Raw genomic sequence first — 6,000 nt, 5'->3', positions numbered from 1 at the left:
AATGGCTTCCAGGGGGTTTATAAAGGTGCTGAAGTCTGTTTCTGGAATGTATGGTTCATGGTTATGGTTGTGCAGCCAGTTTGTTAGAGGGGAAGTAGGGGATGAGGCTTTTCAGCCTTTGCTTTCCTTCTTCTACTCTGAATATGTTACCTTCCTATTAGAGAATGCTCCGTTTCCCCTGACTGTTAAAGAGACCATCTTCCTGGTGTTTAATCTGGTAAGCTTTCTCTATACAGTCTGCAGTCTCTCTAGAATGAGGGCTGAGGTTTCTAGAGGGGCCGATGAGACCTCTGACCCAGGAGTAGACGCAGGTGTGAGAAATCCTGAGTGGCCAAGGGAGTCCAGGCCGCCTCAGAGGTGATTGGCACAGAAGCACAAATCCTCCTGGCACCCCGACTACTGGTGCTGGGGTGGATGTTCAGAGGAAAGGTTCCCTCCACCCACCATGCCACCAGTGCTACATGGAGCAAGTGGATTGCTCTCATCACGCAGCGCGCCCATATTGGTAAACTGAATCGCCCTGGGATTTTGGAAGTAATTACAAATTGGCCCGAAGGTGAAAGTTTTGGTGTCACAGATGAAGAAGAAGAACCAGTGACATGGGCTGAAGAAGCTCCACCATACAACCAACTGCCAGCAGAGGAAACACGCTACTCTCTCTTCACCGACGGTTCCTGTTGCATTGTAGGGATGAATCAGAAGTGGAAAGCAACTGTATGGAGTCCGACACGATGGGTTGCAGAGGCCACTGAAGGAGAAGGTGGATCAAGCCAGTTTGCTGAACTCAAAGCCGTTCAACTGGCCCTAGACATTGCAGAAAGGGAGAAGTGGCCAAAGCTCTACCTCTACACTGATTCATGGATGGTAGCCAATGCTCTGTGGGGGTGGCTAGAGAGGTGGAAAGAGGTTAACTTGCAGCATAGAGGAAAACCAATTTGGGCTGCTGAAGAGTGGAAAGATACCACTACCCGGGTAGAGAAGCTACCTGTGAAGGTTCGCCATGTAGATGCCCATGTCCCCAGAAGTAGAGCTAATGAAGAGCAGCAAAACAGTCAGCAGGTAGATCAGGCTGCAAAGACAGGGATGTCAAAGATAGACCTCGATTGGGAACACAAGGGAGAGTTGTTCCTAGCACGATGGGCCCATGATGCCTCAGGCCATCAGGATAGAGGTGCGACCTCTAAGTGGGCATGAGACCGAGAGGTGGATCTCACCATGGACAGTATTTCTCAGGTGATCCATGACTGTGAGACGTGTGCTACCATCAAATAGACCAAGCGAGTGACGCCCCTGTGGTATGGTGGGCGGTGGTCCAAGTACAAGTATGGGGAGGCCTGGCAGATTGACTAAATCACACTGCCTCAGACACACCAAGGCAAGCACTACGTGCTCACCGTGGTAGAAGCCACCACTGGATGGTTGGAAACCTACCCTGTGTCTCATGCTACAGCCCGTAACACCATCCCGGGCCTTGAAAAGCAGGTCCTTTGGAGGCATAGCACCCCTGAGAGGATTGAGTCAGATAATGGGACTCATTTCAAGAATAGCATTATCAACAGCTGGGCTAGGGAACATGGCATTGAGCGGGTGTGCCACATCCCCTACCATGCACCAGCTGCAGGCAAAGTGGAGAGGTACAATGGACTGTTAAAAACCACCTTAAAAGCATTGGGTGGGGGATCTTTTAAAAATTGGGAGCAACATTTAGCAAAGGCCACCTGGTTAGTTAACAGCCGAGGTTCCACCAATCGAGCACGTCGTGCCCAGTCTGAGCCCTTGAATATAGTAGATGGAGATAAAGTCCCAGTGGCACATGTCAGAGGTTTGTTAGGGAAATCAGTGTGGATCAATTCTGCCTCGAATACAGACAAGCCCATTTGTGGGATTGTCTTTGCTCAGGGACCAGGTTGTACATGGTGGATAATGCAAAGAGATGGAACAACACGATGTGTACCTCAGAGAGATCTGATTGTGGGGTGAAACTATTGCGCAAATATCACTGCTGGATGTTACTGCCAATGTCTTACATGAAAACACACAGACATGAGAAAGAAGGAAATGTGGAAGTGGCAAAGGTTTGAGCAAGTGAAATAGAAGGAAATGTGTAAGTGTATGTAAAGGTATGAGTAAGTGAAAGATACAAGTTTTAACTTGATGGAGTTTTTAGGTGATGTTGAAGATATGGAGATAAGGGGTGGAATGTCCTAGGGTGACGTTACAGTGTTTGTATCTCCAATTGTGTGTTCTGTTTATGTTTGATATTATGTTCTGTGCTTTCAGAACTGACTCTGAAAGTGAAGGTTTGTTTTGCCTTGTTATCAGCCGTGGGTTCACCTCCCCTCATGGTCTTCTGTCTAGAAAAGGCTAGTGCTGACTGGCTTGCTTTTGCTTGCTTGCTTGCTTGCTTGTGTCGTGGTTTGACATGGAAAAAAAAAAATTTCCAGAAGAAAGAAGTCAATTTAGATGTTGACCAATTGAAGGTAGACACGCCTCTGAGAACACAGAGGGGTTAAAAGCAAAATTCCCAGGAGAACTGGCTCTCTTTAGTTCCAGTCAGCGTGCAGTGCAGCCTCTCCCCTGCCTAGCCCGTGGCTGGGCGGGGAAGGGGAAGGCCCATGGCCTGACTGAGGTAGGCCTAAGGGTGGAAGGACTGGAACCGGGCTGACCTCCTGCAGAGAGAAAAGTGAAAAAAATCTAAGATGTCTCCGTTCCCCTCCCCAGAGTTTCTCTCCCAAAAGGGAGAAAGAAAGAGACAACAGCAGTTTTATCAGCAGTTCACCGCGGGAAAGGAAGCGCGGGGGGGCCACAAAGTGCCCAGTCGCGTGGCAGCCGCCAGAGTCTGGGCGTCAAGCCATCCTGGGAGTCCAGACTTTTAACCCTTCCTTAAAAAATGAAAGCTTTATAATTTTTTTCCCCCCCTCCTCAGTTTAAAAAAGAAAAATAAAGGCACCTTAGACCCTGAGATGTTGAAAAAAGAAATTCTAAATAAGAGAAGGACAAAGAGTAGCTTTTAGCTAGTCTTTTCCATATTGACCACAAACTAAACCAATCTTCTCCTTCAAGAAAAACTATATTTTAAAAAGATGCCAGAGCAAAGTCAAGAAACCTACTTCAGCTAAAAAAACCAAAAGTGGAGTGAACAAAATAAAAATTAAGGAGTTTGTAGTAGTGCCCCCTGTCCTCAAAGAAAAAAAAAAAAAAAAAAAATCTCTGTTCTTAGACCCTCAGCCCCCGGAGAAAATGGGAAGGGGGGGAGCGACTGTAGTCCCAAAAAATAAAAAACTAAACTGTTGTTTTCTCCCCTCTTAACAAGACATCCTTAAAAGAAAAAATCCTAAAAGCAGTCTGTCCATCCATGCATTGGTGGTGAAAGCACTGTACATAAAAAAGAGAAGGGTCACCATGGCAAACTTTTTTTCTCCAGGCAGTGCCATGGGTAACATAAAAGCACAGGATTTGGCAGCTGTGTTTCTTTAGAAATCTGTAGCACAAGAGAGACTCCTGTCTCCCTCAATAAACTAAATATCAATTGTCTAGAAAGTAGAAACCTAATTAAAGTCCAGATTGTGTCTCACTGTAATATGTTAGAGTTAAATAGTAAGAAAAAGAATGCTTTGCAAAGTTTTCATTTTGATCTGTTTATATTTTTTTTCTTTCCTTTCTTTCTTTTATAGTAGTAGCTTAATAAAGTTTTTTTTCTGTTATTAACCTTAAGCCTGCTTTGCTGTATTTTCAATTCTATTTCATAGCATTCAATTAAGAAATTACATTTTCATGGGGGCACTAGCATTGTGCCAATGTCAAAACATAACAGCTTGCTTCTGCTTTCGCCTTTGCTACCTAATCAGTTTAGCTAAGCAGTCCAATTCTTTCCCTAGACTGTTTCTTTTCCTTTCCTCTTCCTGAATACCATCCAACCTGCTCCAGACTGGGATCTGGGAAACACCAAGAAACACCGGAAGCCTGCATTTTGTGATCTGCAGCAGCCATACCCAGTGCTGGACAGCAATCCCCAGCGTCCAGACTCGGGCGACCACTCCCAGGAAAGACTTTCTGGATTTATTCATCTCTTCAGAGTCATGAAAGAGTTTTGTTGTCATCTGGTTTCGTTAATTTTTTTGGTGCTGGGGAGTGCTTTGTTCATTGAATAAACAGGTTCTTTTCCCCTTCTCTCAGAGAAAATTTTTTCCTGAACCAGGTGGGTGGGGAGGGGCCGTGTGGGTTTGTTTTCTGGGGGCTCCTCCCAGAGGGTTTTCCTTAAATTTGTCCTAAACTAGGACAAATAAGGAGAGTTTTCATATTTTTAACCAACTTATTAAGAAGTTTTTTTCATTGTAATTCCCATAAGAGATATTGTGAATTGGTTAAGATCGAGGAAGCCACGTTTCAATAATCAGCAGGGCCTAAATCATAAAAATTAAATATACTTTTCAACACATTGTTAAAATAAGGAGAAGAGAACCCACTGTCTTTCAAAGCCTGACAGAGTTCTTTTATATCATGGTGAGAAAGTTTCATATCCTGGGTTTACATCATTACGACCATACCTTACTGGTAAGGCAAGGAGTTGTTTATTTGAGTCCAATTTTTTTTCTAAATTTTGACTAATATTAGACCAATTAGATAGTTGCAGTGGAAGGTTTACCTCTGATTTAGACCCTGTTTTGTTTTTCCCTCTCATCACTCCTGTGTCTGACACAGAAGAAGAGGTAGTGTTGTTACAACAATCAGCTGTCCCAGGAACCCTGCCAAGAAGCTCCAAGTTCTTGGCAGTAGTGTTGTGGTAGCATCAAGCCCCCCCAGGAGCCCTGCCAGGAAGGGTGGAGGAGGAGAGCTCCACATTCCCAACGTCCCTCCCTCCGCTGGAGGTAGCGGCCACAGAATGTGTTGTATCATTCCCAGAAAAAAGCCAGAGCCTGCTACATCATGTCTCAATTCACTAAATTGGATCCTTTTAGATTCATACAAATTGGGCTGCTCTCGAGCTGCAAATCTCTAATTTGTATTTGTGACACTTTGCAATGAACTGTTACAAGTTCCACTCCATATCCCCGCCTGCAGCTGGAGAACTCTCAGTTCCGAACTGCAAATTTGACATGCTTTTTTCCCCCCAACAGCAAATGAGACAGCCTTCAAGGCTTCCAAACGATCTGTCTGTATCTCCACAGAAACTTCCCTAAGCTCTCCCGCCTCCACCCCATCCATCTCTCTGGACAGAGCCATCCCTGCCCTGCCCAGCCCCTGGCTGCCGCCTGTCACCTCCGTCCGCCCTCCTGCCCGCTCCCCCGCAGGCAGAGCCATATCCAAAGCCCCCCTCCAGCTACAACCGGAGGCTGAGGGGTTACAAGTGGCAAAAACCCTGGAAGGGGCATGGGGGAAGAATTAACATGAAAAGAGTTCTCCAAACTGTAAAGCAATCTGTCTGCCTGAGCCCGATCTGAGGGAGTAACCTCTTGGGAAGGGGAAACTGTGGCAGAGGTGACTCCCACAGCCCCCTGGCCAGGCAGAGCGGATCCAGAGCCCCCCTAGGCAAGCCCTGCCTGCAACACTTCCAAATGAGGCACGGCCGCAGCCTGCTTGGAAGAGAAGCGAGGCACAGAAACAGCAGCCACTGTTTTGCAAAGCTTCCCCAAACTCTCATCTCCCGGACCCATTAGACTCCCAGCCTCCCCAGAACATGATCGCAGACCCTCCAGATTCTCAGAGCACAACAAAAATCCCGAATGCTCTCCTGGGAGTCCCAGGGGTGGATGATTTCATGGAGGGATGGGAGGACGCCCGGTGACAGCATCAGTGACGCAGGGAATTCCGTAAGAAACAGAGGACACGACTGAAGCTGGAAGCTGATTGGATTCCGCCTTCCCGGGGTTCGGGGTGTTTTTCACACTGCCTGGACAGGCCAGGAGAAGGGAAGGAACCCCAAACAAAACCCAACACCCCCCCAGAGGAGGACAAAGACCCAGCACCACTCAGAATTAAAGTTTCAGAACGAGGTGTCCT

The sequence above is a fragment of the Lonchura striata genome, chromosome 12, assembly GCF_046129695.1.
Source record: "Lonchura striata isolate bLonStr1 chromosome 12, bLonStr1.mat, whole genome shotgun sequence".
Classification (NCBI taxonomy): Eukaryota; Metazoa; Chordata; class Aves; order Passeriformes; family Estrildidae; genus Lonchura; species Lonchura striata.
Note: the sequence above shows the minus strand (reverse complement) of the source record.